Raw genomic sequence first — 21,521 nt, 5'->3', positions numbered from 1 at the left:
CCCCCTGCTGGCTTCTCTCTGTCTGGTCACCTCCCCCTGCTGGGTCCTCTCTGTCTGGTCACCTCCCCCTGCTGGCTTCTCTCTGTCTGGTCACCTCCCCCTGCTGGCTTCTCTCTGTCTGGTCACCTCCCCCTGCTGGCTTCTCTCTGTCTGGTCACCTCCCCCTGCTGGCTTCTCTCTGTCTGGTCACCTCCCCCTGCTGGCTTCTCTCTGTCTGGTCACCTCCCCCTGCTGGCTTCTCTCTGTCTGGTCACCTCCCCTGCTGGCTTCTCTCTGTCTGGTCACCTCCCCCTGCTGGCTTCTCTCTGTCTGGTCACCTCCCCCTGCTGGCTTCTCTCTGTCTGGTCACCTCCCCCTGCCGGCTTCTCTCTGTCTGGTCACCTCCCCCTGCCGGCTTCTCTCTGTCTGGTCACCTCCCCCTGCCGGCTTCTCTCTGTCTGGTCACCTCCCCCTGCTGGCTTCTCTCTGTCTGGTCACCTCCCCCTGCTGGCTTCTCTCTGTCTGGTCACCTCCCCCTGCTGGCTTCTCTTTGTCTGGTCACCTCCCCCTGCTGGCTTCTCTTTGTCTGGTCACCTCCCCCTGCTGGCTTCTCTTTGTCTGGTCACGATTATATTTGTTTATATCATTATATTGTTTATATCTGTTTATATCACGATATAATTTGATGCATGCACGATATAACGATATATCACAAAATATAAATTTTTTTGTGTGTGTATACAAATTACAACACTTTAAGAATTTTTTAAGATGTGTATTGTATAACAGATCTTTTTCCAAACAATGTAAAGATTAAGTGTTAGTAAAACACAAAATTGTTTAAAATAAAGTGCCAGTTATCAGCCCCCCTTGTGCCAGTCATCAGCCTTTCACTGTGCCATCAGCCCCTCCTTGTGCCAGTTATCAGCCCCTCCTTGTGCCAGTTATCAGCCCCTCCTTGTGCCAGTTATCAGCCCCTCCTTGTGCCAGTTATCAGCCCCTCCTTGTGCCAGTTATCAGCCCCTCCTTGTGCCAGTCATCAGCCTTTCACTGTGCCATCAGCCCCTTCTTGTGCCAGTTATCAGCCCCCCCTTGCCAGTTATCAGCCCCCCCCCCCCCGGTGCCAGTCATCTCCCCCTCCCCTATGCCATCATCAGCTTTCCCTATGTGCCAGCCAAGCCCCATGCCATTGCCACATCATGTCCCCCCAGCCAGGGCCATCATCAGCCCCATGCCATAGCCATCTGCACCCCCCGACCCCTCTGCTACTTACCTTTCCTGCAGGGCTGGCTGATGGAGTCCGCGAGGCGAGACGGGCCGCGTCTTCTTCCCTGCATGCACTGGGAGAGACCTGACGTCATACGCATCGTCAGCTAGCGCGCTGACTATGCATGAACGGAAGGCCCTGCAGCGCGGTACCACGGAGCGGTAAGTGAGAAGCTTATTCACTACTGCTCCGTGGGCATGTAGCGATATGACGATATGCCGAAAATCTATATCGTCATCCGAATTGATGACGATATTTTTGCATATCGTTCATATCGCCCAGCACTAGGAGGAGGCGGCACCTCTTGATTGCACCCAGGCCAGTATGGTTGAGAACAGACTATTCATGGAGGAGGCAGTACCTGATTGCACCCAGGCCAGTATGGTTGAGAACAGACTATTCATGGAGGAGGCAGTACCTGATTGCACCCAGGCCAGTATGGTTGAGAACAGACTATTCATGGAGGAGGCAGTACTTGATTGCACCCAGGCCAGTATGGTTGAGAACAGACTATTCATGGAGGAGGAGGAGGATGTTCAGCCTTGGAGTGGTGTCCTGGGAATCCTCGCTGATGATGTTGGTTACCGCACTTTCCAGAATACGGACGAGTGGGATGATGTCGTTGATGCTCACAGAGTTGCGTCCTCAAAAGGGATCAACAATTGGCAGGACATGTTGGAAGAAAGCTGAGCACTATGAGGTTTATCACATGTGCCGTACAAAGTGTCTGACTCCCTGCTGCACCGCAGAGACAATGTTCCTCCCTTTGTCGGCTACTACACTTCCCATCGTTAGTTGACCTTGGCTCAGCCATTCATATATCTCCTCCCTGATGGTCCGGAGGAGCTCCTGCCCACTGTGGCTCCGTTCACCCAGGGTCACAAAATGGAGGACAGCCTAAGAGCGCCGGGCCTGACATCGGTGGTAAGACACCGGGGCAGGTTGGACTGCAGTCAAAGCGGTGGATGGTTGCAAGGTGGTGGAGGCAGAACTTGTGCAGAACTGGCCCCCTAAAGCTCCGGGGAGGTGACAGCGACAAGAATGGGCCAACTTTCTGTGGTCTTCTGGGGGAATGTTGACCCAATGGGCAGTAACAGACATGTACTGCCCCTGCCCATAATTAAAGGACCAGACATCAGCACTGGGGTGCGCAGTCTTGGACACCAAGATACCCAATGAGTCGCCAACATTTTTCTTCACAACTGTGCAGTGATGGGACAGCCGATGGGACTTTTTTTGGACTGTTTTTTACTTTTGTTGTTGCGGCTAAACTGAGTTCTCCTATTTTTTGAACCTTTATTGTAAAGATATGAACAGCTTGAACACTGAAATTGCTTTCATGTGTCTTGGTTGATACTCACAGACAGCTGTCACATTACATTGATTAGGCAGGAGACTCATTTAAGGTCTAACCCTAACAGGAGTGACATCACACATCTTGATATTGACAGAAAACCAGGATACAAGGGATTATAGGAGTAATAATCCCTTGTATCCTGGTCTATTCTGTGATTTTATTTGTTATTGTTATTTTAACCAGATTCGTTAAGAACTTACTCAAAGTTTGGTTCAGTGACGAACCGAACTTTTTGCAAACTTTGAGAAAGTTCGTAACAAATCTGGTTCGTTACAGTTCGGTTCGCTCATCCCTACCTGGGAGATCAGAGCGCCGCTCCAGTGTCGATCCGGACTGGACTCTTGGGCAGCATACAACTAAGCTGAAGGAGTCTCTTAGTGCTGGCTATTAGGTTCGTAGCCTGGTCCCAGCTCCCCGTCTTTTCCTGCAATCCCCGTCCTAACTCCCTCTGCTTGCTCGTCTGTGTTACCTGACCTCTGGCTTTGACCTTTGACTGTGATTACTACTTGTTTTGTACTGCGCTGCCCGTTTGGTTTTGACCCTGCCTGTTTGACTATCCTATATTGTGTTTGTCCATCGGCCTTGTTCTGTGTTGCATGTATCCAGTATAGGGAACGTCTTTGTGGTTGTCCACGGCCGCCTAGGGCCGGTTAAGGCAAGTAGGTAGGGACAGTTGGTGGGTTCAGCGTCAGGGCTCACTGTCGTGTCTTGTCCTTACCTGCCCCGTCCTGACACAAGTTTTCTTCTCTACACTCCAACCTCCCGGCAGAACACATTACTAGTGAGACTCTCACGGCCCCCTCCTCTCTACTACCTCAGTACAACCTTATCACCTCTACTACATCCTACTCCGCACTTATCTCACAGATCTGGTGGTTCTATGTTCATGTAATTATTGGACCTGTATCAGTGTATGTCAGGATTTGTTGTATTACCTGCTGCACATTTACAGGTAGTAACCAAGTCACCGTTATCACCTGAGTCTGTGACTATTCACCTCCACCTGCACAGCGTATACAACGGAACCTTGGCCGACATGTCTGATTGTTGGCTGAATGAGCATCACTGCATGGAGCTGCTCCCGTATTGCAGATGACTGAGGATCTGACGGCCGTCTCTGCAGAGAACGGACAGGAAAAGCCTGTTTGTTTAGGAATTCATCAATGGTGGAATTATCCCTCAAGCAACAAGAGAGGATCAAATTACTGAGATGTACTGTCTGCGCGGGTCACCGTATCATCGTGACTGTGCAGATCCTCGGATCACCGTGACTGTGCGGATCCTCGGATCACCGTGACTGTGCGGATCCTCGGATCACCGTGACTGTGCGGATCCTCGGATCCCCGTGACTGTGCGGATCCTCGGATCACCGTGACTGTGCGGATCCTCGGATCACCGTGACTGTGCGGATCCTCGGTTCACCGTGTCTGTGCGGAAATGCATAGGTTGCTTCAGAAGATAGACGGGATCAGCGCTGCAGGTGCGCCAATTCTTTGTATCTTTATTGCGTCATAAAATCCCAGACACATCGTCCTCACGTCCCGTGTAACATCCATGTGTAACGTCCATGCGTTTCTAGTGCCGCTGCACCATTCGCTGGGACATGAGGACGATGTTTCTGGGATTTTATGATGCAATAAAGATACAAAGAATTGGTTCGCCTGCAGCGCTGATCCCGTCTGTCTTGAACTATCCATCATGCCGATAAATCCCGCACTTAAAGGAGAAGTCCAGGGAGACCTCTTCACAAGTGCTGGTCCCTGGTTGCTGACTGGCTGAGCGTATCTGACACGTCCTAAGTCCCCGGGTCCCTGGCCACTGATTGGCTGAGCGTATCTGTCACGTCCTAATTCCCCGGGTCCCTGGTTGCTGATTGGCTGAGTGTATCTGTCACGTCCTAATTCCCCGGGTCCCTGGTTGCTGATTGGCTGAGCGTATCTGACACGTCCTAAGTCCCCGGGTCCCTGGCCACTGATTGGCTGAGCGTATCTGTCACGTCCTAATTTCCCGGGTCCCTGGCCGCTGATTGGCTGAGCGTATCTGTCACGTCCTAATTCCTCGGGTCCCTGGCCACTGATTGGCTGAGCGTATCTGTCACGTCCTAATTCCCCGGGTCCCTGGCCGCTGACTGGCTGAGCGTATCTGTCACGTCCTAATTCCCCGGGGTCCCTGGCCGCTGACTGGCTGAGCGTACCTGTCACGTCCTAAGTCCCCGGGTCCCTGGCCGCTGATTGGCTGAGCTTACCTGTCACGTCCTAATTCCCCGGGTCCCTGGCCGCTGATTGGCTGAGCGTACCTGTCACGTCCTAATTCCCCGGGTCCCTGGCCGCTGATTGGCTGAGCGTATCTGTCACGTCCTAATTCCCCGGGTCCCTGGCCGCTGATTGGCTGAGCGTATCTGTCACGTCCTAATTCCCCGGGTCCCTGGCCGCTGACTGGCTGAGCTTACCTGTCACGTCCTAATTACTCGGGTCCCTGGCCGCTGACTGGCTGAGCGTATCTGTCACGTCCTAAGTCCCCGGGTCCCTGGCCGCTGACTGGCTGAGTGTACCTGTCACGTCCTAATTCCCCGGGTCCCTGGCCGCTGACTGGCTGAGCGTATCTGACACGTCCTAATTCCCCGGGTCCCTGGCCGCTGACTGGCTGAGCGTATCTGTCACGTCCTAAGTCCCCGGGTCCCTGGCCGCTGACTGGCTGAGTGTACCTGTCACGTCCTAATTCCCCGGGTCCCTGGCCGCTGACTGGCTGAGCGTATCTGACACGTCCTAATTCCCCGGGTCCCTGGCCGCTGACTGGCTGAGCGTATCTGACACGTCCTAATTCCTCGGGTCCCTGGCCGCTGACTGGCTGAGCGTATCTGACACGTCCTAATTCCCCGGGTCCCTGGCCGCTGATTGGCTGAGCGTATTTGTCACGTCCTAAGTCCCCGGGTCCCTGGCCGCTGATTGGCTGAGCGTATTTGTCACGTCCTAAGTCCCCGGGTCCCTGGCCGCTGATTGGCTGAGCGTATTTGTCACGTCCTAAGTCCCCGGGTCCCTGGCCGCTGACTGGCTGAGCGGACCTGACACGTCATGTCCTGGGTCCCTACTCATCCATCCTCACCCTCCCCGACACTTGTCAGGGCACTCTGAGGTCAGGCCGGATTTCTCCTTTAAACAAGAGATTACCTCCTCCCCCAACAGGTATAAAGTTATGGAGATTGGATGGGTGGCCTCCGGATTGTCTGCCTGGTGTAGGGAGCAGAATCTCTGTAACTCCATCCTCTGGTCCCAAACTTGAAGAACCTCTGCTTGATGTGGTGCCATGTGCCGCAGTGCCCGGAGAGTCTGCAGCGGGAGACAGCAGACTCAGAAGACGCCTCAGAGTCCTGAGGGACGCCAGGAACCATTGGAAACTGCCCCCCTTCCGGAGTGAGGAAGAGGTTAATGTCCTGAGGATCTATAATGCACCCAACAGGGAGTAGTAGAGACAGCGCCTCCAAGCATACAGTCATGGCCAAAAGTTTTGAGAATGATACAAATATTAATTATTACAAAGTCTACTGCTTCAGTTTTTAAAATGGCAATTTGCATATAGTCCAGAATGTTATACAGAGGGATCAGCTTATCAGTAGGGATGAGCAAACCGAACTGTAATGAGCCAGATTCGTCTTATTTTTTATTAGTTTCGGTTTTTTTTTAAATAAATAAATATTTTCATAACCAGCCGGGTTAAAAACCAAACGCCAGCAGCCTGGTAACACCAGGGTGGGAAGAGCCATTGGTTTAGGCCCTCCCCAGCCTAAATCTTACCAGCCTGCTGCCGCCCGGTCCAGGAGACCACTGGCACCCGGCTCTTCCCAGTACCCCTGGTGGCATTGGGTACTGGGGTAATAATGGGGGGTTAGTGTTAGCCATTTTATACCGGCTAACACTAGGCCCCAACTTAGTAATGGATTCTGTCTATTAGACGACTTCCACTACTAAATCTATAAAGTAAAGAAATAAAGACAAGACACAAGTAAAAAATTTTTTATTCAAATAAAAACACCCCCACACCCCTCATTCACCATTTTATTAAAAAAAAAAAAAAAAAAACGCTGGTCATCGACGTAGTCCACGGAATCCGACGTAATCCCCAGGATACCGATATCTGAAAAACAAAAAGGGAGAAACACACAAAAACCACACAAACAGGAGCACAACACCCATCATTGTGAGCGGTGTTGTGCTCCTTACAGTATGCAGCATCTTAACAGATCGCTGCTTACAGTCTGGCCCCCAAGGGGTTAAGGGAGGATGCATTGCATCCCCCTTAACCCCTTGGGGGCCAGACTGATGTCAGACTGCACCCATCCCAGCAAGGAAGGGGTTAAGTGACCCCCCCCATCCTTGCTGGGAGGGGTGCAGTGCTGGGGAGGGGGTGGGGAGAGCTCTATACTCACCTGCTGATGTCTTGATCTTCTCTCTTCTATCTTCCATCTTCTCTCTTCGCTGGTCCGCAGCACAATGAAGTCACTGTGCTGCGGACCGGCTCATTATATGTGCGATCAGCCAATCAGCCAATCAGCTGAGCGCACATATGAATCAAAATGTTTCTTCTAATAATACTATTGTGATAACATAATTAGAAGAAACATTTGATGTTTTAATTAAAGTATTAATTATTACAGATAGCTCTATTACCGGCAATATGAATTACCGGCTTTAATGGAGCTTCCTGTAATAGTTAATATTTAATTAATAAAACACATTTTCGTTGTAATAAAGTTACTTTTATTGTTCAATAATTTAATTAAACCGAATCCATACTTTTGCAATTAAATATACTGTACATATAGGTATAAATATACATTTATTTATATATATATATTTATTTTAACAGTATCTTTAATTGCACAATGATGGATTTGTTTTAATTAAATTATTGAACAACGAAAGGGACTTTATTACAACGAAAATGTGTTTTATTAATTAATTATTAACCATTAGAGGAGTCGGAACTATTGCCAATTTTTTTTCACTATTTTTGCATTTTTATACTTTTTTCATTGTCATAGCAACTCAAACTAAATGAAACTACTATGCCCTATCAGACGCCCACTATTGTAGCTGCAATTATTCAGCCGTTATTGCAAGGTTCGTTTTAGGTTTGGTTCGTACAAATCTGAACTTCAGGAAAGTTCAGGGATCGAACTCGAACCGAACTTTTCAAAAGTTCACTCATCCCTACTTAACAGCAATATTTGGCTAGAAAATGAACTTTATTCCCCAAAACACATTCCAACATCACTGCTGCCCGGCCTTATAAGGACCAGCTAACATGGTTTCAGTGATTGCTCCATTATCACAGGTGTGGGTGTGGATGAGGACAGGGCTGGAGATCAATCTGTCATGATTAAGTAAGAATGACACCACTGGACACTTTAAAAGGAGGCTGGTGCTTGGCATCATTGTTTCTCTTCTGTTACCATGGTTATCTCTAAAGAAACACGTGCAGTCATCATTGCACTGCACAAAAATGGCCGAACAGGGAAGAGTATCGCAGCTAGAAAGATTGCACCTCAGTCACCAATCTATCGCATCATCAAGAACTTCAAGGAGAGAGGTTCCATTGTTGCCAAAAAGGCTCCAGGGCGCCCAAGAAAGACCAGCAAGCACCAGGACCGTCTCTTAGAAGTGTGGTCAGCTGCGGGATGGGGCTACCAGCAGTGCAGAGCTTGGTCAGGAATGGCAGCAGGCAGGTGTGAGGGCATCTACACTGTGCACTGTGAGACTGCGGAGACTCTTGGAGCAAGGCCTGGTCTCATGGAGGGCAGCAAAGAAGCCCCCAAAAAACATCAGAGACAGACTGATATTCTGCAAAAGGTCCAGGGAGTGGACTGCTGAGGACTGGGGGAAAGGTCCAGGGAGTGGACTGCTGAGGACTGGGGGAAAGGTCCAGGGAGTGGACTGCTGAGGACTGGGGGAAAGGTCCAGGGAGTGGACTGCTGAGGACTGAGGGAAAGGTCCAGGGAGTGGACTGCTGAGGACTGGGGGAAAGGTCCAGGGAGCGGACTGCTGAGGACTGGGGGAAAGGTCCAGGGAGTGGACTGCTGAGGACTGGGGGAAAGGTCCAGGGAGTGGACTGCTGAGGACTGGGGGAAAGTCATTGTCTCTGATGAATCCCCTTTCCGATTGTTTGGGACATCTGGAAAACAGCTTATTGGGAGAAGACGAGGTGAGCGCTACCACCAGTCTTGTCTCAGGTCAACTGTAACCGGCATCCTGAAACCAGTCATGTGTGGGGTTGCTTCTTGGCCAAGGGAATCGGCTCTCTCACAGTCTTGCCTAAAAACACGGCCATGAATAAAGAATGGGACCAGAATGTCTCCAAGAGCAACTTCTCCCAACCGTCCAAGAGCAGTTTGGCCACCAACAATGCCTTTTCCAGCATGATGGAGCACCTTGCCATAAAGCAAAGGGTATAACTAAATGGCTCAGGGAACAAAACATAGAGATTTGGGTCCATGGCCTGGAGAACTTGTGGTCAATCATCAAGAGACGGGTGGACAAACAAAAACCAACAAATTCTGACAAAATGCAAGCATTGATTGTGCAAGAAGGGACGGCTATCAGTCAGGATTTGGTCCAGAAGTTGTATGAGAGCAGCCGGGGAGAATTGCAGAGGTCCTGAAGAAGAAGGCGCAACACTGCAAATACTATAGACTTGCTGCAGTCACTCATCTATCTGTCAGTATAATCTTCTGTTACTCCTAATATGGTGCAATTATATTTCTGTATGTGATAAAAACATCTGACAAACACGCAGAAAAACCAGAGGGCAGAGGATCATGGGAAATAGAGGATTTGTGTCATTCTCAGAACTTTTGGCCATGACTGTACTGAGTGACTCTGGTGCTACTTGCAATGGACTCAGCTTCTTGGAACACTCTAAAAAGCAGAGAAAATCACCTTAAATTGTGCAACACCAATAAACAGGTTAATACATAACTGCCCCTCTGATCATTGGGACCGCATCTCCTCTGTGCACTGAATTCTATCTTGTGGATGGCACAGGCAGGAAAACTGCTAGGGTACTAGGGGTACTAAGGGAAGTAGGGGTACTAAGAGTACTAGGGGTACTAAGGGAAGTAGGGGTACTAAGAGTACTAGGGGTACTAAGGGAAGTAGGGGTACAAAGAGTACTAGGGGTAGTAGGGGTACTAGGGGCACTAAGGGAAGTAGGGGTACTAAGGGAACTAGGGGTACTAAGGGAACTAGAGGTACTAAGAGTACTAGGGGTTCTAAGGGAACAAGGGGTACTAAGGGAAGTAGGGGTCCTAAGGGAACTAGGGGTACTAAGGGTACTAGGGGTACTAGGGGTACTATGGGAACTAGAGGTACTAAGGGAACGAGGGGTACTAAGGAAACTAGAGGTACTAAGGGAAGTAGGGGTACTAAGGGAAGTAGAGGTACTAAGGGAACTAGGGGTACTAAGGGAACTAGAGGTACTAAGAGTACTAGGGGTTCTAAGGGAACTAGGGGTACTAAGGGAACTAGGGGTACTAAGGGAACTAGGGGTACTAAGGGAACTAGAGGTACTAAGGGAACTAGGGGTACTAAGGGAACTAGAGGTACTAAGAATACTAGGGGTTCTAAGGGAACTAGGGGTACTAAGGGAAGTAGGGGTCCTAAGGGTACTAGGGGTACTAAGGGAACTAGGGGTACTAAGGGTACTAGGGGTACTAAGGGAACTAGAGGTACTAAGGGAACTAGGGGTACTAAGAGTACTAGGGGTTCTAAGGGAACTAGGGGTAATAAGGGAAGTAGGGGTCCTAAGGGTACTAGGGGTACTAAGGGAACTAGGGGTACTAAGGAAACTAGAGGTACTAAGGGAACTAGGGGTACTAAGGGAAGTAGGGGTACTAAGGGAAGTAGAGGTACTAAGAGTACTAGAGGTACTAAGAGTACTAGGGGTACTAAGGGAAGTAGAGGTACTAAGGGAAGTAGAGGTACTAAGGGAACTAGGGGTACTAAGGAAACTAGAGGTACTAAGGGTACTAGGGGTGCTAAGGAAACTAGAGGTACTAAGGGAACTAGGGGTACTAAGGGTACTAGGGGTACTAAGGGAACTAGAGGTACTAAGGGTACTAGGGTTACTAAGGAAACTAGAGGTACTAAGGGAACTAGGGGTACTAAGGGAACTAGGGGTAGTAGGGGTACTAAGGGTACTAGGGGTACTAAGGGAACTAGAGGTACTAAGGGAACTAGGGGTACTAAGGGAACTAGGGGTAGTAGGGGTACTAAGGGAACTAGAGGTACTAGGGGTACTAAGGAAACTAGAGGTACTAAGGGAACTAGGGGTACTAAGGGAACTAGGGGTACTAAGGGAACTAGGGGTACTAATTGAACTAGAGGTACTAAGGGTACTAGGGGTACTAAGGGAACTAGAGGTACTAAGGGAAGTAGGGGTACTAAGAGTACTAGGGGTACTAAGGGAAGTAGGGGTACTAAGAGTACTAGGGGTACTAAGGGAACTAGGGGTACTAAGGGAACTAGGGGTAGTAGGGGTACTAAGGGAACTAGGGGTAGTAGGGGTACTAAGGGAACTAGGGGTACTAAGAGTATTAGGGGTACTAAGGAAACTAGGGGTACTAAGGGAACTAGGGGTACTAAGGGAAGTAGAGGCACTAAGGGAAGTAGGGGTATTAAGGGAAGTAGAGGCACTAAGGGAACTAGAGGTACTAAGGGAACTAGAGGTACTAAATGAACTAGGGGTACTAAGGGAACTAGAGGTACTAAGAGAAGTAGGGGTGCTAAGGGAAATAGACGTACTAAGGGAACTAGAGGTACTAAGGGAACTAGGGGTACTAAGGCAACTAGGGGTACTAAGGGAACTAGAGGTACTAAGGGTACTTGGGGTACTAAGGGAACTAGAGGTACTAAGGTAACTAGGGGTACTAAGAGTACTAGGGGTTCTAAGGGAACTAGGGGTACTAAGGGAAGTAGGGGTCCTAAGGGTACTAGGGGTACTAAGGGAACTAGGGGTACTAAGCGTACTAGGGGTACTATGGGAACTAGAGGTACTAAGGGAACGAGGGGTACTAAGGAAACTAGAGGTACTAAGGGAAGTAGGGGTACTAAGGGTACTAGGGGTACTAAGGGAACTAGGGGTACTAAGGGAAGTAGAGGTACTAAGGGAACTAGGGGTACTAAGGGAACTAGAGGTACTAAGAGTACTAGGGGTTCTAAGGGAACTAGGGGTACTAAGGGAAGTAGGGGTACAAAGAGTACTAGGGGTACTAAGGGAAGTAGGGGTACTAAGAGTACTAGGGGTACTAAGGGAAGTAGGGGTACAAAGAGTACTAGGGGTACTAAGGGAAGTAGGGGTACAAAGAGTACTAGGGGTAGTAGGGGTACTAAGGGAACTAGGGGCACTAAGGGAAGTAGGGGTCCTAAGGGAACTAGGGGTACTAAGGGTACTAGGGGTACTATGGGAACTAGAGGTACTAAGAGAAGTAGGGGTGCTAAGGGAAATAGACGTACTAAGGGAACTAGGGGTACTAAGGGAACTAGGGGTACTAAGGGAACTAGGGGTACTAAGGAAACTAGAGGTACTAAGGGAACTAGGGGTACTAAGGAACTAGATGTACTAAGGGAACTAGGGATACTAAGGGAACTAGGGGTACTAAGGGAACTAGAGGTACTAAGGGAAGTAGGGGTACTAAGGGTACTAAGGGAACAAGGGGTAATAAGGGTACTAGGGGTAGTAATGGAACTAGGGGTACTAAGGGAACTAGGGGTACTAAGGGAACTAGGGGTACTAAGGCAACTAGGGGTACTAAGGGAACTAGAGGTACTAAGGGTACTTGGGGTACTAAGGGAACTAGAGGTACTAAGGTAACTAGGGGTACTAAGGGAACTAGGGGTACTAAGGGAACTAGAGGTACTAAGGGAACTAGGGGTACTAAGGGAACTAGGGGTACTAAGGGAACTAGAGGTACTAAGGGAACTAGGGGTACTAAGGGAACTAGGGGTACTAGGGGAACTAGGGGTACTAAGGGAACTAGGGGTCTTAAGGGTACTAGGGGTACTAAGGAAACTAGAGGTACTAAGGGAGCTAGGGGTACTAAGGGTACTAGAGGTACTAAGGAAACTAGAGGTAGTAAGGAAACTAGAGGTACTAAGGGAACTAGGGGTACTAAGGGTACTAGGGGTACTAAGGAAACTAGGGGTACTAAGGGAACTAGGGGTACTAAGGGAACTAGAGGTACTAAGGGAACTAGATGTACTAAGGGAATTAGGGGTACTAAGGGAACTAGAGGTACTAAAGGAACTAGAGGTACTAAGGGAACTAGGGGTACTAAGGGAACTAGAGGTACTAAGAGTACTAGGGGTTCTAAGGGAACTAGGGGTTCTAAGGGAACTAGGGGTACTAAGGGAAGTAGGGGTCCTAAGGGTACTAGGGGTACTAAGGGAACTAGGGGTACTAAGGGTACTAGGGGTACTATGGGAACTAGAGGTACTAAGGAAACGAGGGGTACTAAGGAAACAAGAGGTACTAAGGGAAGTAGGGGTACTAAGGGTACTAGGGGTACTAAGGGAAGTAGAGGTACTAAGGGAACTAGGGGTACTAAGGGAACTAGAGGTACTAAGAGTACTAGGGGTACTAAGGGAACTAGGGGTACTAAGGGAAGTAGGGGTACTAAGGGTACTAGGGGTACTAAGGGAACTAGAGGTACTAAGGGAACTAGGGGTACTAAGGGAACTAGAGGTACTAAGGGAACTAGGGGTACTAAGAGTACTAGGGGTTCTAAGGGAACTAGGGGTACTAAGGGAAGTAGGGGTCCTAAGGGTACTAGGGGTACTAAGGGAACTAGGGGTACTAAGGGTACTAGGGGTACTAAGGGAACTAGAGGTACTAAGGGAACTAGGGGTACTAAGGGAACTAGAGGTACTAAGGGAACTAGGGGTACTAAGGGAACTAGAGGTACTAAGGGAACTAGAGGTACTAAGGGAAGTAGGGGTACTAAGAGTACTAGGGGTACTAAGGGAACTAGGGGTACTAGGGGAACTAGGGGTACTAGGGGAACTAGGGGTACTAAGGGAACTAGAGGTACTAAGGGAACTAGAGGTACTAAGGTAAGTAGGGGTACTAAGGGTACTAGGGGTACTAAGAGTACTAGGGGTACTAAGGGAAGTAGGGGTACTAAGGAAACTAGGGGTACTAAGGGAATTAGGGGTACTAAGGGAACTAGAGGTACTAAGGGAACTAGGGGTACTAAGGGAACTAGGGGTACTAAGGGAACTAGAGGTACTAAGGGAAGTAGGGGTACTAAGAGTACTAGGGGTACTAAGGGAACTAGGGGTACTAAGGGAAGTAGAGGTACTAAGGGAACTAGATGTACTAAGGGAATTAGGGGTACTAAGGGAACTAGAGGTACTAAGGGAACTAGAGGTACTAAGGGAACTAGGGGTACTAAGGGAACTAGGGGTACTAAGGGAACTAGAGGTACTAAGAGTACTAGGGGTTCTAAGGGTACTAAGGGTACTAAGGGAAGTAGGGGTCCTAAGGGTACTAGGGGTACTAAGGGAACTAGGGGTACTAAGGAAACTAGAGGTACTAAGGAAACTAGGGGTACTAAGGGAACTAGGGGTACTAAGGAAACTAGAGGTACTAAGGGAAGTAGGTGTACTAAGGAAAGTAGGGGTACTAAGGAAACTAGAGGTACTAAGGAAACTAGAGGTACTAAGGGAACTAGAGGTACTAAGGGAACTAGGGGTACTAAGGAAACTAGGGGTACTAAGGAAACTAGAGGTACTAAGGAAACTAGAGGTACTAAGGGAAGTAGGGGTACTAAGGAAAGTAGGGGTACTAAGGAAACTAGAGGTACTAAGGAAACTAGAGGTACTAAGGGAAGTAGGGGTACTAAGGGAAGTAGGGGTACTAAGGGAAGTAGAGGTACTAAGAGTACTAGAGGTACTAAGAGTACTAGGGGTACTATGGGAAGTAGAGGTACTAAGGGAAGTAGAGGTACTAAGGGAACTAGGGGTGCTAAGGAAACTAGAGGTACTAAGGGAACTAGGGGTACTAAGGGAACTAGGGGTACTAAGGGAACTAGGGGTAGTAAGGGAACTAGGGGTACTAATTGAACTAGAGGTACTAGGGGTACTAAGGGAACTAGAGGTACTAAGGGAAGTAGGGGTACTAAGGGAAGTAGGGGTACTAAGGGAACTAGAGGTAGTAAGGGAAGTAGGGGTACTAACAGGGGCATAGCTAAGGGCTGAGGGCCCTGGTGCAAAATTTTAGTTTGCCCCCCCCCCCCCCCTTATAGTCACTCTAAGATGACGCCCCCTAATGTGGCACTGTGTCCCCTCATGTACTGTACTGCTGCCCACTATTATTAATTGACTGTACTGTGTCATTCTCTAATTCTCTAATTGTTTTCTAACCTTTGACTCAACAGCTGTATCCCTCCCTGTGCCCATGTATATAGCAGACCAGTATCCCTCCCTGTGCCCCTGTATATAGCAGACCAGTATTCCTCCATGTCCCCCTGTATATAGCAGACCAGTATCCCTCCCTGTCCCCCTGTATATAGCAGACCAGTATCCCTCCATGTCCCCCTGTATATAGCAGACCAGTATCCCTCCATGTCCCCCTGTATATAGCAGACCAGTATCCCTCCCTGTCCCCCTGTATATAGCAGACCAGTATCCCTCCCTGTGCCCATGTATATAGCAGACCAGTATCCCTCCATGTCCCCCTGTATATAGCAGACCAGTATCCCTCCATGTCCCCCTGTATATAGCAGACCAGTATCCCTCCATGTCCCCCTGTATATAGCAGACCAGTATCCCTCCATGTCCCCCTGTATATAGCAGACCAGTACTCCTCCATGTCCCCCTGTATATAGCAGACCAGTACTCCGCCATGTCCCCTGTATATAGCAGACCAGTATCCCTCCATGTCCCCCTGTATATAGCAGACCAGTATCCCTCCATGTCCCCCTGTATATAGCAGACCAGTATCCCTCCATGTCCCCCTGTATATAGCAGACCAGTATCCCTCCATGTCCCCCTGTATATAGCAGACCAGTATCCCTCCATGTCCCCCTGTATATAGCAGACCAGTATACCTCCCTGTCCCCCTGTATATAGCAGACCAGTACTCCTCCCTGTGCCCCCTGTATATAGCAGACCAGTATCCCTCCATGTCCCCCTGTATATAGCAGACCAGTATCCCTCCATGTCCCCCTGTATATAGCAGACCAGTATCCCTCCATGTCCCCCTGTATATAGCAGACCAGTATCCCTCCATGTCCCCCTGTATATAGCAGACCAGTATCCCTCCATGTCCCCCTGTATATAGCAGACCAGTATCCCTCCATGTCCCCCTCTATATAGCAGACCAGTACTCCTCCATGTCCCCCTGTATATAGCAGACCAGTACTCCTCCATGTCCCCCTGTATATAGCAGACCAGTATCCCTCCATGTGCCCCTGTATATAGCAGACCAGTATCCCTCCATGTGCCCCCTTTATATAGCAGACCAGTACTCCTCCATGTCCCCCTGTATATAGCAGACCAGTATCTCTCCATGTCCCCCTGTATATAGCAGACCAGTATCCCTCCATGTCCCCCTGTATATAGCAGACCAGTATCCCTCCATGTCCCCCTGTATATAGCAGACCAGTATCCCTCCATGTCCCCCTGTATATAGCAGACCAGTATCCCTCTATGTGGCCCCTGTATATAGCAGACCAGTATCCCTCCATGTCCCCCTGTATATAGCAGACCAGTATCCCTCCATGTCCCCCTGTATATAGCAGACCAGTATCCCTCCATGTCCCCCTGTATATAGCAGACCAGTATCCCTCCATGTCCCCCTGTATATAGCAGACCAGTATCCCTCTATGTGGCCCCTGTATATAGCAGACCAGTATCCCTCCCTGTGCCCCCTGTATATAGCAGACCAGTATCCCTCCATGTCCCCCTGTATATAGTAGACCAGTATCCCTCCATGTCCCCCTGTATATAGCAGACCAGTATCCCTCCATGTCCCCCTGTATATAGCAGACCAGTATCCCTCCATGTCCCCCTGTATATAGCAGACCAGTACTCCTCCATGTCCCCCTGTATATAGCAGACCAGTATCCCTCCATGTCCCCCTGTATATAGCAGACCAGTATCCCTCCATGTCCCCCTGTATATAGCAGACCAGTATCCCTCCATGTCCCCCTGTATATAGTAGACCAGTATCCCTCCATGTGCCCCCTGTATATAGCAGACCAGTATCCCTCCATGTCCCCCTGTATATAGTAGACCAGTATCCCTCCATGTCCCCCTGTATATAGCAGACCAGTATCCCTCCATGTCCCCCTGTATATAGCAGACCAGTATCCCTCCCTGTCTCCCCCTGTATATAGCAGACCAGTATCCCTCCATGTGCCCCTGTATATAGCAGACCAGTATCCCTCCATGTCCCCCTGTATATAGCAGATCAGTATTCCTCCATGTCCCCCTGTATATAGCAGACCAGTATCCCTCCATGTCCCCCTTTATATAGTAGACCAGTATCCCTCCATGTCCCCCTGTATATAGCAGACCAGTATCCCTCCATGTCCCCCTGTATATAGCAGACCAGTATCCCTCCATGTCCCCCTGTATATAGCAGACCAGTACTCCTCCATGTCCCCCTGTATATAGCAGACCAGTACTCCTCCATGTCCCCCTGTATATAGCAGACCAGTACTCCTCCATGTCCCCCTGTATATAGCAGACCAGTATCCCTCCATGTCCCCCTGTATATAGCAGACCAGTATCCCTCCATGTCCCCCTGTATATAGCAGACCAGTATCCCTCCCTGTCCCCCTGTATATAGCAGACCAGTATCCCTCCATGTCCCCCTGTATATAGCAGACCAGTATCCCTCCATGTCCCCCTGTATATAGTAGACCAGTATCCCTCCATGTCCCCCTGTATATAGCAGACCAGTATCCCTCCATGTCCCCCTGTATATAGCAGACCAGTATCCCTCCCTGTCCCCCTGTATATAGCAGACCAGAATCCCTCCATGTCCCCCTGTATATAGCAGACCAGTATCCCTCCATGTCCCCCTGTATATAGCAGACCAGTATCCCTCCGTGTCCCCCTGTATATAGCAGACCAGTATCCCTCCATGTCCCCTGTATATAGCAGACCAGTATCCCTCCATGTCCCCCTGTATATAGCAGACCAGTATCCCTCCATGTGCCCTGTATATAGCAGACCAGTATCCCTCCCTGTGCCCATGTATATAGCAGACCAGTATCCCTCCATGTCCCCCTGTATATAGCAGATCAGTATCCCTCCATGTCCCCCTGTATATAGTAGACCAGTATCCCTCCATGTCCCCCTGTATATAGCAGACCAGTATCCCTCCATGTCCCCCTGTATATAGCAGACCAGTATCCCTCCATGTCTCCCTGTATATAGCAGACCAGTACTCCTCCATGTCCCCCTGTATATAGCAGACCAGTATCCCTCCATGTCCCCCTGTATATAGCAGACCAGTATCCCTCCATGTGCCCCCTGTATATAGCAGGCCAGTATCCCTCCATGTCCCCCTGTATATAGCAGACCAGTATCCCTCCATGTCCCCCTGTATATAGCAGACCAGTATCCCTCCATGTCCCCCTGTATATAGCAGACCAGTATCCCTCCGTGTCCCCCTGTATATAGCAGACCAGTATCCCTCCATGTCCCCTGTATATAGCAGACCAGTATCCCTCCATGTCCCCCTGTATATAGCAGACCAGTATCCCTCCATGTGCCCTGTATATAGCAGACCAGTATCCCTCCCTGTGCCCATGTATATAGCAGACCAGTATCCCTCCATGTCCCCCTGTATATAGCAGATCAGTATCCCTCCATGTCCCCCTGTATATAGTAGACCAGTATCCCTCCATGTCCCCCTGTATATAGCAGACCAGTATCCCTCCATGTCCCCCTGTATATAGCAGACCAGTATCCCTCCATGTCCCCCTGTATATAGCAGACCAGTACTCCTCCATGTCCCCCTGTATATAGCAGACCAGTATCCCTCCATGTCCCCCTGTATATAGCAGACCAGTATCCCTCCATGTGCCCCCTGTATATAGCAGGCCAGTATCCCTCCATGTCCCCCTGTATATAGCAGACCAGTATCCCTCCATGTCCCCCTGTATATAGCAGACCAGTATCCCTCCATGTCCCCCTGTATATAGCAGACCAGTATCCCTCCATGTCCCCTGTATATAGCAGACCAGTATCCCTCCATGTCCCCCTGTATATAGCAGACCAGTATCCCTCCCTGTCCCCCTGTATATAGCAGACCAGTATCCCTCCATGTCCCCCTGTATATAGCAGACCAGTATCCCTCCCTGTCCCCCTGTATATAGCAGACCAGTATCCCTCCATGTCCCCCTGTATATAGTAGACCAGTATTCCTCCCTGTGCCCCCTGTATATAGCAGACCAGTATCCCTCCATGTGCCCCCTGTATATAGCAGACCAGTATCCCTCCATGTCCCCCTGTATATAGCAGACCAGTATCCCTCCATGTCCCCCTGTATATAGCAGACCAGTATCCCTCCATGTCCCCCTGTATATAGTAGACCAGTATCCCTCCATGTCCCCCTGTATATAGCAGACCAGTATCCCTCCCTGTCCCCCTTTATATAGCAGACCAGTATCCCTCCATGTCCCCCTGTATATAGCAGACCAGTATCCCTCCATGTCCCCCTGTATATAGCAGACCAGTATCCCTCCATGTGCCCCCTCTGTATGTGTGTGTGTATGTATGTATGTGTTTATGTATGTGTGTGTATAGTGTATGTATGTATGTATGTGTGTGTGTGTGTATGTATGTATGTATGTGTTTATGTGTGTGTGTATGTGTGTGTGTTTGTGTGTAGTGTATGTATGTGTGTGTGTATGTGTGTGTATGTTTGTGTGTGTATGTATGTGTGTGTGTGTGTGTAGTGTATGTATGTGTGTATGTGTATGTGTGTATGTATGTGTGTATGTGTGTGTGTAGTGTATGTATGTGTGTGTGTGTGTGTGTGTGTGTGTGTGTGTGTGTGTGTGTGTGTATGTGTGTATGTGTGTATGTGTGTATGTGTGTATGTGTGTATGTGTGTATGTGTGTGTGTATGTGTGTATGTGTGTATGTGTGTATGTGTGTATGTGTGTATGTGTGTATGTGTGTATGTGTGTGTGTGTATACATATATATGTAGTGGTATCTGGATGGTATTTTCTCAGGAAAAAAAAAAACTTGCAAGGGCCAAAAGCCCAAATCTCATCCAGTAGAACCTTCCACTAGAGTAACACGTAGCTTTTATTGGCTCCCTACTAAATATAAGGAAAGTAATTGTTGTGCTCGTTACAAACCCACTGCTACTGATACACGTAGTGATAGTAGCTGCAGACTACTCACTAGCTCAAGGTGTTGGCTATCCAGCTGGACTAATAGTGCAGTGAAGATTAAAATACAGCCACAAGCCCCTCAACTAGTTTCACCCATCCATGGGCTTCATCAGGGGGAGGGCGTATAAGGAGGCGGCGCCCCATCAGGGTCTTATTTATACTACTCCCCTTGACCTCATCTATGGGCGACAGATTTCATCCAATACGGTCACACTTACTAAAAGGGACCAATCATGTGTCACCACATCAGACGCCAATTTGGCGCCACAGCATTACAATCCAACCCCTCTGGCGCCCAATTATGTTGTAGACTGCTTGGAACCAATCCAAAGGTCCCTCTACACTCACCTCCGTCCAGACTAACAGCCACTTCCGGGTACGTCACCCGACGTGACCACATGTCCTCCGACGTCAATGCTGCGACGGCGCAGTGCACACCATCCGATCACATGATATTGTCATGTGATCGCTATTACAAAAGGTGTCATGAATGGGGCCATAAGTCAATATTCCGCCCCTTAGCGATCACATGATCACTCATAGTAAAGGGACTCTTTACCCAGTTATTAACAAAATAATCATCTAATGGCAGATCATGTGATCTAGTTATGTAATCTCTATTTGGAATGATTTTGTAAGTGACATCCTATATCTAGGCTCCGCCCCTCCATGATCACATGATCGTTCACAGACGCCTTGTCTAGTGTTGCCTAGTAACCGTCTGATGACAGGGAAACCATATCTATATCTTCAGCCCTTATAATGCAGAAAGATACGCTATCAGCAAAAACATAGTGTTGAGGTCACAAAAAGAAGCAATGTCACTCGGTCATAGCAAAAAAAAATCTTCTTCTTTATTTTAAGCAAAATAACAAAACAAATAATATACAGCAGATCAGGGTTTGTTGCAGCTGCCTTGGTATCAAGCAGCACCCTGCTTTCCCAGCTCACATCCTCTGAGCCAGACTCTCTCCACACCCAGGGATTTCAGGTGTCTTTATACCCAATTTATCCAAAATGCAACACTCTTAAAGCAATATACACGTCAGTTTAAATCCAAACATAAAAGTGCTACAAACTTGTCCTTTTCTTACACAGCATAAAATTATAATACATATTGTGAAAATAAATAACATAGAAATACAAAAAATAACCAGGAATACAAAACCCAGTATAGCTGCCTAGCTCCAGCTCAGCCTCACCTGGCAGTCATCAGGTCAGTGCTCCATATAAACCCAGCACCCCCTCCCCTCTGGTTCCTCCTGGTAAGCTGTGGTGCTGTTTGTATGCTGGTGGATGTGTGTGCTGGTGGGAAGTGCCGCACTCGTCTGTCTGCAGAAATAATAGTGGATAGAAAGAGGTTTTGGTGGCCAGCAGAGAAAGAAAGTAAGAGAAAGACACAGACACAGACAAACGTATACATCACTCACCCCCCAACACATAGTTAGATGGATCTGTAACGGCTGGGGTCAGTGGATCCACGTGACCCACACAAGCGATGGTACAGAG

This window comes from Dendropsophus ebraccatus, chromosome 13 (genome assembly GCF_027789765.1).
Source record: "Dendropsophus ebraccatus isolate aDenEbr1 chromosome 13, aDenEbr1.pat, whole genome shotgun sequence".
Taxonomy (NCBI): domain Eukaryota; kingdom Metazoa; phylum Chordata; class Amphibia; order Anura; family Hylidae; genus Dendropsophus; species Dendropsophus ebraccatus.
Note: the sequence above shows the minus strand (reverse complement) of the source record.